The sequence below is a fragment of the Anolis sagrei genome, chromosome Y (genome assembly GCF_037176765.1).
Source record: "Anolis sagrei isolate rAnoSag1 chromosome Y, rAnoSag1.mat, whole genome shotgun sequence".
In the NCBI taxonomy this organism is placed as follows: Eukaryota; Metazoa; Chordata; class Lepidosauria; order Squamata; family Dactyloidae; genus Anolis; species Anolis sagrei.
This window is the reverse complement of record NC_090035.1, coordinates 84,237,089-84,249,099: the sequence shown is the minus strand read 5'-3', so window position 1 is coordinate 84,249,099 and position 12,011 is coordinate 84,237,089. Positions and strand designations below refer to the sequence as shown.

General features: G+C 48.8%; 1 pseudogene; it reads left to right on the top strand.

Annotated features, from left to right (window-relative positions):
* Positions 1–11,281: 11,281 nt before the first annotated feature.
* LOC137095225 (ETS domain-containing transcription factor ERF-like) overlaps positions 11,282–12,011 on the top strand; it is a 10,014-nt pseudogene continuing 9,284 nt past the window's right edge.

Below are 12,011 nucleotides of genomic sequence, written 5' to 3'. Positions count from 1 at the left end.
CGACCTCCAAGGAGCTTTGGGAAGCGCCGTGCAGTCCCAGTGCGTGTCCCCACTTGCTCAACGCACATCCCGCAGGCCTTCTGGTTCTTGGGTGACTCCCAAATGCAGCCGGGACGCGAAGCACGGTCTTTCCTGGAAGTTCCTAGCCTGGTGCGACTAAGCAGGAGGCACCTCTCTCCCACCAAGGCCATTCCTTGTCCTGATGGACCTCTGGCCTCCCAAAGTCATTCACTATTGTCATCGTCAACAAGCAGGAGATGCCTGCAAAGGCCAGGGACACCGGCGGCAGCAGCAGGAGCGGCAGTTGGGCAGGTTGGGAACCTGCTTGAACCTTAATCCCCCTCCAAACCCCTTGTTTACACAGACGGAGAAGGAGGAGGGGGGCATATAATCCTAGAGCCGGAAGGGATCCCAAAGGCCATCCAGTCCAACCCCTTCTGCCATTGTGCAGGAAATGCACCCTCCAAGGCCTACCCGACAGATGGCCATTCGGCCTCAAAGATTTTATATGGAGAAATAGGGCTATAGAATCAGAATCCCAGAGTCAGGCGGGACCCCCAAAGGACATCTAGTCCATCCGGGCAGTCAGGAAAACATCATCCAAGACCTCCCAACAGGTAGCCATCCAGCCTCGTAGATTTTCATGGGGGTTCATGGAGAAATAGTAGGTTCAAGGTTTGATATTTAGTCCAGACATGCCCAACTCTGGGACTCTAGTGCTCATCTCCATTTCTAAGCCAAAGAGCCGGCGTTGTCCATAGATACCTCCACAGTCGTGTGGCCACTGGGAAGACTGCATGGAGCAGTACCTATTCATCTACTCACATTTGCATGTTTTTGAACTGAGGAGGGCGACTAAAATGATCAAGGGTCTGGAGAACAAACCCTATGAGGAGCGGCTTAAAGAGCTGGGCATGTTTAGCCTGAAGAAGAGAAGGCTGAGAGGAGATATGATAGCCATGTATAAATACGTGAGAGGAAGCCACAGGGAGGAGGAGGGAGCAAGCTTGTTTGCTACTTCCTTGGAGACTAGGACGCAAGGGAACAATGGCTTCAAACTACAAGAGAGGAGATTCCACCTGAACATGAGGAAGGACTTCCTGACTGTGAGAGCCGTTCAGCAGTGGAACTCTCTGCCCCAGAGGGAGTGTGGTGGAGGCTCCTTCTTTGGAAGCTTTGAAACAGGGGCTGGATGGCCATCTGTCAGGGGTGCTTTGAATGCAATATTCCTGCTTCTTGGCAGAATGGGGGTGGACTGGATGAGGGCCCAGGAGGTCTCTTCCCACTCTTGGATTCTAGGATTCTATGAAATAGTAGGTTCAAGGTTTGATATTAAGTCCAGTCATGCCCGACTCTGGGACTCTGGTGCTCATCTCCATTTCTAAGCCGAAGAGCCAGCGTTGTCCATAGACACCTCCATGGTTGTGTGGCTACCGGCAAGACTGCATGGAGCGCCCTTCTTGCCTTCTTGCTGGAGCAGTACCTATTCATCTACTCACATTTGCATGTTTTTGAACTGCTAGGTTGGCAGGAGCTGGGGCTAACATCGGGAGCTCACACCGCTCCCCAGATTCAAACTGCCGACCTTTCTGTTACCAAGTTCAGCAGCTCAGCAGTTTAACCCGCTGCACCATGGAGAAATAGGACTATGGAATTATTTAGTTAGAAGGGCCATCCAGAGGTCACCCCCTTCTGCCTTGCAGGAAAGGCACCATCAAAACATTCCTGACAGATGGCCATCCAGCCTCTGTTTCAAAGCCTCCAAGGAAGGAGCCTGCTTTGAACAATTTTGGAGGAAAAGGCAAGAATGATGAAGATGAGGACGGGTCATGCGATAGCTAGGCCTCATTCCAAGCAACTAGGACTTTTTGGAGGGAGGGTCATTTCCAAATGTGGACACCCCCCTCCCCCCGTGGGGCTGCTTGTGGCTTTCCTTTAGGGGGGGGTCCTTAAATGGCTGCGGAGGAGAGAAGGAGCTGTGGCATTGCAAAAGGGGGTCTGAAACGTCTGGGAGTTTTATTTTGCGTGGAAACTGTGCTGAGAGCGTCCTCTCTGGGTTCAGAGCCTTTCTTCCAGGTGGCGCATGGGATGGCACACTTGGAAAGCAATCCAAGATCTACACAAATCCCCTGTGCCGCTGTCAGTGCTTTGTGTGCAAAAAAGGGAGGAGGGGGCTGCAGGGGGATTCCCACCCTTTGCCTCTCCTCCTTTCTCCCTCTCTTCCCCCCCCCCCCCCCACTTCATCCCTCCCTCCACCCGCTTGCATTCCTGGGACCTGCTCCCTCCTGCCCGGCCCCACAGGGGCTGCCCCTCTTCTCTGCCTCAGAGGCCCCTCCCAAGCCCTGGGGTTTGGGGGGTGGTTTTGGAGTGGGGGTGGGAGATTCCCACTTTAAGGAGGAGAGCCCCACCCAGGGTCAGGCAGGTCCTCTACCTTCCCGGGATCCTGGAGTTGGAAGGGAACCCCAAAGGCCACCCAGCCCAGCTATATTTAGTTTATGATGTTATTTGTTGTTGTTCATTCGTTCAGTCGTCTCCGACTCTTCGTGACCTCATGGACCAGCCCACGCCAGAGCTCCCTCTCGGCCTTCACCACCCCCAGCTCCTTCAGGGTCAGTCCAGTCCCTTCAAGGATGCCATCCATCCATCTTGCCCTTGGTCGGCCCCTCTTCCTTTTTCCATCCACTTTCCCCAGCATCATTCCCTTCTCTAGGCTTTCCTGTCTCCTCATGATGTGGCATTCAAAGGACTTCCACTTTGTCTCTACTCTCCTTCTGGAGAACAAGCCCTATGAGGAGCGGCTTGGGGAGCTGGGCATGTTTAGCCTGAAGAAGAGAAGGCTGAGAGGAGATATGATAGCCATGTATAAATATGTGAGAGGAAGCCACAGGGAGGAGGAGGGAGCAAGCTTCCTTTCTGCTTCCTTGGAGACTAGGACGCAATGGGACAATGGCTTCAAACTACAAGAGAGGAGATTCCATCTGAACATGAGGAAGAACTTCCTGACTGTGAGAGCCGTTCAGCAGTGGAACTCTCTGCCCCAGGGGGAGTGTGGTGGAGGCTCCTTCTTTGGAAGCTTTTAAACAGAGGCCGGATGGCCATCTGTCAGGGGTGCTTTGAATGCAATATTCCTGCTTCTTGGCAAAATGGGGTTGGACTGGATGGCCCATGAGGTCTCTTCCAACTCTTGGATTCTATGATTCTATGATTCCCTCCAGTGAGCAGCCGGGCTTTATTTCCTGGAGGATGGACTGGTTGGATCTTCTCACAGTCCAAGGATGTCATATTTATTATTATTCTCCTGACCCAAAAGCACCATATGTCACCGCAAAGGAGATCTCTCTGCTGGATTTCGTATCACAAAATCACAAGTGGAATCCTTCCCAAGCGTCTAGGACTGTGGGATGTATTTTCGAATGATGCACGCAGATTTATTTTTTATTTATTTATTTCGAGCTTTTCTAACCTGGTCTTCTCGACCTCCGAAAAGGGACTCAGGGTTAAAATACAATGAGATAAACCACAGTAAACATCATAATACAATAGTACAAAAATACATTAAAATACAAATACAGATCCAGGTCAGGTGGCCTTTTGCAGTTCGTAATTTTGTCGATGTGTATTCTTTCCAAATGCCAGCTGAAATCTTTTGGCAAGTCACCCAGTGTGCCCATTATTCCCACTGGGACCACCTGGACTGGTTGATGCCATCAGAGCCTTTGCAGTTCGATTTTGAGGTCTTGATAGCGGCTGAGTTTCTCCTGCTGTTTTTCCTCAATGCGACTCTCACCTGGAATGGTGACATCAATCATCCAGACTTTTTTCTTCTCCACAATTGTGATGTCTGGTGTCTTGTGTTCCAAAACTTTGTCAGTCTGGATTCAAAAGTCCAATTGTTATTACTATTATTTGAAACACAACAAGATGAGTCCACAGCAAACAAGGTCACTCTGCTGGCTCTTGTATTGGCTTATTATTATTATTATTATTATTATTATTTGAAACACAACAAGATGAGTCCACAGCAGACAAGATCACTCTGCTGGCTGTTGTATCGGATCACATGTATCTAGGACTGTGTGATGTATCAGTGAATAATGCGTCTAGATCCCAGTAAAGTGGCCTTTTGTCAGTGCTGATTGTGTTTAAGTGCAGGCCAAGGTCTTGAGGCGCTGCACCCAGTGTGCCCATCACCACTGGGACCCCCTTGCCTTGCTTGTTCCAGAGTCTTTGCAGTTCGATCTTTAAATCCTCATTATTATTATTATTATTATTATTATTTGAAACACAACAAGATGAGTCCACAGCAGACAAGGTCACTCTGCTGGCTGTTGTATTGGATCACACGTCGGACACTTCCCAAGTGTCTCGGACTGTGTCATGTATCGGCAAATCATGTGTGCAGATCCCAGTCCAGTGGCCTTCTGCAGCTGGCAGGTTGGGATTTTGTCAGCGTTGATTGTGTTTAAGTGCAGGCCAAGGTCTTGAGGCACTGCACCCATTGTGCAAATCACCACTGGGACCCCCTTGACTGACTTGTACCAGAGTCTTTGCAGTTCGATCTTTAAATCCTCATATCGTGTCAGCTTTTCCAGTTCCTTCTCCTCAATCCTGCTGTTACCAGGGATTGCACCATCGACGATTCATACTTGGTTTTTTAACATGATGGTGAGGTCAAGAGTATTGTGCTCCAAAACTCTGTCTGAATCCAGAATTCCCAGAGGAGTTTGGCATGTTCATTCTCTGTAACTTTTTCCGTCTTGTGATCCCACCAGTTCTTTGTGGCAGGCAGATGGTGTTTGTGGCATAAGTTCCAATGAATCCCCTGAGCAAGGGTGTTGTGCCTCTGCTTGGAGTCTGTCCACGATCTTCTTGCAGCAGCTGAGGATGTTATCCATTGTTTCGCCTGCTTCCTTGCAGAGTCTACACTTGGGACCTGTTGTTGACTTTCCAGTTCTGGCTTGGATGGCTTTGGTTCGAATGGCTTGTTCTTGGGCTGCCAGAATCAGGCCCTCCTTGGTCTCCTTTTTCCGAGTTCTGTTTGTGAGCCACAGACACGTTTTCTCTTTGTCCATTTGGCTCTCAATGTTTCCTGGGTACTGTCCATGGAGAGAGAGCCTTCTTCTTTGGCCAGTTTTCTCTTCTGCTCTGCATTGTGTTCTTACGGCATTCCCTCTTTGTCTTTTGTCCATTTTTTTTTGTCGTGTCAGGAGCAACTTGAGAAACTGCAAGTTTCTTCTGGTGTGAGAGAATTGGCTGTCTGCAAGGACGTTGCCCAGGGGACGCCCAGATGTTTCCCTTCCAGAAGACCTCTTCTCTCTCCCTCTTGATTTTCTGGGCCGGTCAAGTCTCTCGACATCACTACGCGGATATAATAATAATAATAATAATAATAATAATAATTTGAAACATAACAAGATGTGCATTTTGTGGCCAAGGTCAGGGAGGGGGGAGTGCTTTTTTCTGACCCCACCAACCCCTTGACCTGCCCTTTTACAGGGCCCAAGATGATGCAGGGTGGCCCCGTAAGGGTGGCCAGTGCACGGGAGGACAATAAGAGAGGACAGCGGGGGGGGGGGGGGAATACTTGCATAAATTATTCGGAAGGCAATGGGATCTGCCGCTTTTGAGGGCAGTGCAGCCTCCTTCTTGGAAGGTTTGAAGCAGAGCTTGGATAGGCATCTCTTGGGAGGGATCGGATGGTGTCTCCCTGCCTGGCAGGAAAGAGTGGAACTGGGTGGCCCTTTAGGGATCTCTTCCAAGTCTCAGAGCCATTATTATTACTAGTATTACTATTACTACTACTATTAAGCGATGCGGATGGCCATCTCTTGAGAGGGGTCAGACAGTGTCAAACATTGGTTTCTGGGATCACCAGGGGAACCCCCAGACCCTTCCCTTCTGGCTGCCACATCCAAATATATATATGTGTGTGTGCGTGCGGATGTATGTGTGTGTGTGTATATATATATATATGTATGTGTGTGTGTGTATATATATATATATATACACACACACACACACACATATATATATATATATACACACACACACACACACACATACATACGCACGCACACACACATACATACGCACGCGCACGCACACACACACACACACACGTGTGTGTGAGAGAGAATATACACCCAAACCCACATACTGGAGCATTTAACAAACAGAACTTTTAAATGAGCACAACCTTTCGGCTTCTGTTCACAGACACTGAAAACGATCACATCTCTCTTTATGTACAGCTGTGAGAGCCGTTCAGCAGTGGAACTCTCTGCCCCAGGGGGAGTGTGGTGGAGGCTCCTTCTTTGGAAGCTTTGAAGCAGAGGCTGGATGGCCATCTGTCAGGGGTGCTTTGAATGCAACATTCCTGCTTCTTGGCAGAATGGGGTTGGACTGGATGATGGCCCAGGAGGTCTCTTCCAACTCTAGGATTCTATGACTGTGAGAGCCGTTCAGCAGTGGAACTCTCTGCCCCAGAGTGTGGTGGAGGCTCCTTCTTTGGAGGCTTTGAAGCAGAGGCTGGATGGCCATCTGTCAGGGGTGCTTTGAATGCAACATTCCTGCTTCTTGGCAGAATGGGGTTGGACTGGATGATGGCCCAGGAGGTCTCTTCCAACTCTAGGATTCTATGACTGTGAGAGCCGTTCAGCAGTGGAACTCTCTGCCCCAGAGTGTGGTGGAGGCTCCTTCTTTGGAGGCTTTGAAGCAGAGGCTGGATGGCCATCTGTCAGGGGTGCTTTGAATGCAACATTCCTGCTTCTTGGCAGAATGGGGTTGGACTGGATGATGGCCCAGGAGGTCTCTTCCAACTCTAGGATTCTATGACTGTGAGAGCCGTTCAGCAGTGGAACTCTCTGCCCCAGAGTGTGGTGGAGGCTCCTTCTTTGGAGGCTTTGAAGCAGAGGCTGGATGGCCATCTGTCAGGGGCGATTTGAATGCAACATTCCTGCTTCTTGGCAGAATGGGGTTGGACTGGATGATGGCCCAGGAGGTCTCTTCCAACTCTTCTAGGATTCTAGGATTCTATGATTCTATGTAATTGTTAAATGGTGTATATTCGTACACACACACACACATATTTATGAATATGGATACACAGTGTTTGAGTATACAAATAGATAGATAGATAGAAATGCATACTACGTATGTATGAATTGCATATCTATATCTAAGATATATCTATATGTATAGTATATGAAATGTATAAAAATATGTGTGTAACCCAATGGGGAAAAAAATCAACATTTCTCACATACATCTCTATACACTTATGTAATTATTATATAGTGTATATTCATCTTATACATTTGTAATGAACACACACACACACATATATATATATACACACACACACACACACAGAGTGTGTGTGTGTGTGTGTGCTTGTATACTAGCCACCCCCTGCCACACGTTGCTGTGGCCCAGTCTATGTATATGTGTTTTCTGTGTGTATATATGTGGTTTTGCACATGCATTGTAATGTGTTTTTGTTTCTTTGCTTTTCAAATCTCTTCTGTTGTGTTTTCCAGTGTTTTTATGAGTGATGGTCACTCTATGTATTGTCGAAGGCTTTCATGGCCGGAATCACTGGGTTGTTGTAGGTTTTTTCGGCCTATATGGCCATGTTCTAGAGCAGGGGTCCTCAAACTACAGCCCAGATGCGGCCCTCCAAGGTCATTTACCCGGCCCTCGCTCAGGGTCAGCCTAAGTCTGAAACGACTTGAAAGCACACAACAACAACAACAACAATCCTATCTCACCAGCCAAAAGCAGGCCCACACTTCCCATTGGAATACTAATACGTTTATATTTGTAAACATTGTTCTTCATTTTAATTATTGTATTGTTCTAAAGTGTTTTTTTTTGCACTACAAATAAGATATGTGCAGTGTGCATAGGAATTCATTCTTTTTTTTTTAAAAAAAAATTATAATCTGGCCCTTCAACAGTTTGAGGGACTGTGACCTGGCCCTCTGTTTAAAAAGTTTGTAGACCCTTGTTCTAGAGGCATTCTCTCCTGACGTTTCGCCTGCATCTATGGAAAGTATCCTCAGAGGTTGGGAGGTCTGTTGGAACTAGGAAAAATGGGTTTATATATCTGTGGAATGATGACCAGGGTGGGACAAAGGACTCTTGTCTGCTGGAGCCAGGTGGGAATGTTTCAACTGACCACCTTGATTAGCATTTGATGGCCTGGCAGTGCCTGGGGCAATCTTTTGTTGAGAGGTGATTAGATGTCCTTGTTTGTTTCCTCTCTGCTGTTTTGCTGTTGCAATTTTAGAGTTTTTTAAATACTGGCAGCCAGATTTTGTTCATTTTCATGGTTTCCTCCTTTCTGTTGACATTGTCCACCTGCTTCTTGTGGATTTCTGTGGCTTCTCTGTGATGGTCACTTGTTGGCCTGATCGGTGTCTTGTGTCCAAATTTGGTGTCAATTCCCCCAGTGGTTTTTGGGTTATTGTAGTTTTTTCCAGGCTCTATGGCCATGTTCTAGAGGCATTTTCTCCTGACGTTTCGCCTGCATCTATGAAAAGTATCCTCAGAGGTTGTGAGGTCTGTTGGAACTAGGAAAATGAGGTTTATATATCTGTGGAAGGACCAGGGTGGGACAAAGGACTCTTGTCTGCTGGAGCTAGGTGTGGATGTTTCATCTGACCACCTTGATTAGCATTTGATGGCCTGGCAGTGCCTGGGGCAATCTTTTGTTGAGAGGTGATTAGCTGTCCCTGATTGTTTCCCCTCTGCTGTTTTGCTGTTGCAATTTTAGAGTTTTTTAATACTGGTCGCCAGATTGTGTTCATCTTCATGGTTTCCTCCTTTCTGTTGACATTGTCCACCTGCTTCTTGTGGATTTCCGTGGCTTCTCTGTGATGGTCACTCGTTGGCCTGATCGGTGTCTTGTGTCCAAATTTGGTGTCAGTTCCTCCAGTAGTTTTTGAGTTCTGTTAATCCCACAAAAGAACATGACATTTTTATTTAGACTAGCCATCCCCTGCCACGTGTTGCTGTGGCCCAGTCTGTGTATAGCGTACCTGGATTTCAGGAAGGCCTTCTTTGACAAGGTCCCCCATGACCTTCTGGCAAGGAAACTAGTCCAATGTGGGTGAGGCAAAACTACGGTGAGGTGGATCTGAAATTGGTTAAGTGGACGAACACAGAGGGTGCTCACCAATGCTTCCTCTTCATCCTGGAAAGAAGTGGCGAGTGGAGTGCTGCAGGGTTCTGTCCTGGGCCCGGTCCTGCTCAGGATCTTCATTCATGACTTAGATGAAGGGTTAGAAGGCAGGATCATCAAGTTTGCAGGCGACACCAAATTGGGAGGGAGAGCCAAGACTCCAGAGGACAGGAGCAGGACTCAAAACGATCTTGACAGATTAGAGAGATGAAGGGCCAAAACTAACAAAATGAAGTTCAACAGGGACAAATGCAAGAGACTCCACTTTGGCAGAAAAAACGAAATGCAAAGATACAGAATGGGGGACAATGCCTGGCTCGAGAGCAGTACGTGTGAAAAAGATCTTGGAGTCCTCATGGACAACAAGTTAAACATGAGGCAGGAATGTGATGTGGCAGCAAAAAAAGCCAATGGGATTTTGGCCTACATCAATAGGAGCCTGGTGTCTAGATCTAAGGAAGTCATGCTCCCCATGCTCTATTCCGCCTTGGTTAGACCACTTTACCTGGAATATTGTGTCCAATTCTGGGCACCACAATTCAAGAGAGATGTTAACCCTAAGCTGGAATGTGTCCAGAGGAGGGCGACTCAAATGATCAAGGGTCTGGAGAACAAGCCCTATGAGGAGCGGCTTAGGGAACTGGGCATGTTGAGCCTGAAGAAGAGAAGGCTGAGAGGAGATATGATGAGGGCCATGTATCAATATGTGAGAGGAAGCCACAGGGAGGAGGAGGAGGGAGCAAGCGTGTTTTCTGCTTCCCTGGAGACTAGGACGCAAGGGAACAATGGCTTCAAACTACAAGAGAGGAGATTCCATCTGAACATGAGGAAGAACTTCCTGACTGTAAGGAGAGCCGTTCAGCAGTGGAACTCTCTGCCCCGGAGGGAGTGTGGTGGAGGCTCCTTCTTTGGAGGCTTTTAAACAGAGGCTGGATGGCCATCTGTCAGGGGTGATTTGAATGCAATATTCCTGCTTCTTGGCCGAATGGGGTTGGACTGGATGGCCCAGGAGGTCTCTTCCCACTCTAGGATTCTAGGATTCTATGATTCTATGATCTGAACATGAGGAAGAACTTCCTGACTGTGAGAGCCGTTCAGCAGTGGAACTCTCTGCCCCGGAGGGAGTGTGGTGGAGGCTCCTTCTTTGGAAGCTTTGAAACAGAGGCTGGATGGCCATCTGTCAGGGGTGCTTTGAATGCAATATTCCTGCTTCTTGGCAGAATGGGGTTGGAGTGGACGATGGCCCAAGAGGTCTCTTCCAACTCTTGGATTCTAGGATGATTTTTATTTAGACTAGCCATCCCCTGCCACATGTTGCTGTGGCCCAGTCTGTGTATATGTGTTTTGCGTGTGTATATGTGTGTGTATATGTTATATATGTGTGTTTGTGTAGATATGTCAGGCCTGGGCCAGGCTTTGCCCTCCAGGTGTTTTGGACTTCAACTCGTAGGAGTGGTGAGAGTCCAACTCACCTGGAGGGCCCAAGTTGGCCCAGGCCTGACATATATGTGTGTGTATGTGTGTGTGTGTGTGTGTGAGGAAGGTATACAAGGTGCCTAAATGTGTGATGGATGGATTGTGTATATATGTGGCCTGGGCCAGCTTGTGCCCTCCAGGTGTTTTGGACTTCAACTCCTAGAAGGAATGGTGAGAGTCCAACACACCTGGAAGACCCAAGTTGGCCCAGGCCTGACATATATGTGTGTGTGTGTGTGTGTGTGAGAAGGTATACAAGGTGCCTAGATGAGTGATGGATGGAAAAACCTCCCTCCCTCCCTCCCTGCCTGGTGTGTGTTTTTCCTGCCTGGCCAGACCTTCCCTTGTTTGTTTCTCCATTCCGTCTCCTGGCTTTGGAGGCACAAGGAGTTAGCTCAACTTCTTGCGCATGCGCGGTTCCCTTCTCTGTCTCTCGCTGGGTGTTTCTCCCTCGGAGGCCTTCCCCGCCTCTCTTGGGCGAGAGGGGGCGTGGCCGAGCGGGGCGGGGGCGGGCCCGCGGTGTCCATGGCGACGCGGCGGTGACGTAGGGGGCCGGGGAGGGGGCGTGGGCGTCCCGGCTGCATATGAGGCGCCCGAGCAAGAGGGAGGGAGGGGGGAGGAGGAGAAGAGGGGGGAGCCTCAGAGGGAGAGAGAACCAGCAAGAGAGAGAGAGAGAGAGAGAGAGCCTTCGAAGGAGGAAGGAAGGGAGGAAGGGGGCGCCCAGCCATGAAGACCCCCGCAGACTCAGGTTGGTAGTGTGGGGGGGGTCACCAATTGGGGAGGGGGTCCTTGGAGGGGGGGTCACGTGCCTTGCAAGGAAGTTTGACTCTCTTTTTTAAGGGGAGGGGACACAAATTGGGGGGGGGTCCTTGGAGGAGGGGGTCACGTGCCTTGCAAGGAAGTTGGACTCTCTTTTTTTTGGGGGGGGGGGGTGTTGCTTTTGCAGCTGCATCGGAATGAAAGGCTGTCCCATAAGTTACATTTTAGAGTGTGGGGGGGGGGGGGGGCTTGGAATGTCTATATATATATTTAATGTTAGAGATATCTAATGTTTATTGATGGGGGGGGTCACCTTGTCCCGCGTGGGAGGCAAAGCAGGAAGAGTGTGACCCCCCCTCCTCTCTTTAAAAACGAGATCGACCCATTGCCCCCCCCCCCATTATATTTACAAGTTTGCATTCTTTTTTGGAGGGGGGGGGGGAAAGGGGGGAACCTGTTGTTCCTGTTTCTACAAAGAGAAAAAATAAGGGGGGGGGAGAGGTGACTTTTATTATTTGGGGGGGTCAAGGAAGAACACCCCCCCCGTTTCACTGTTTATGTGAGTTTTTGTATAGATAGATATAAACACAAA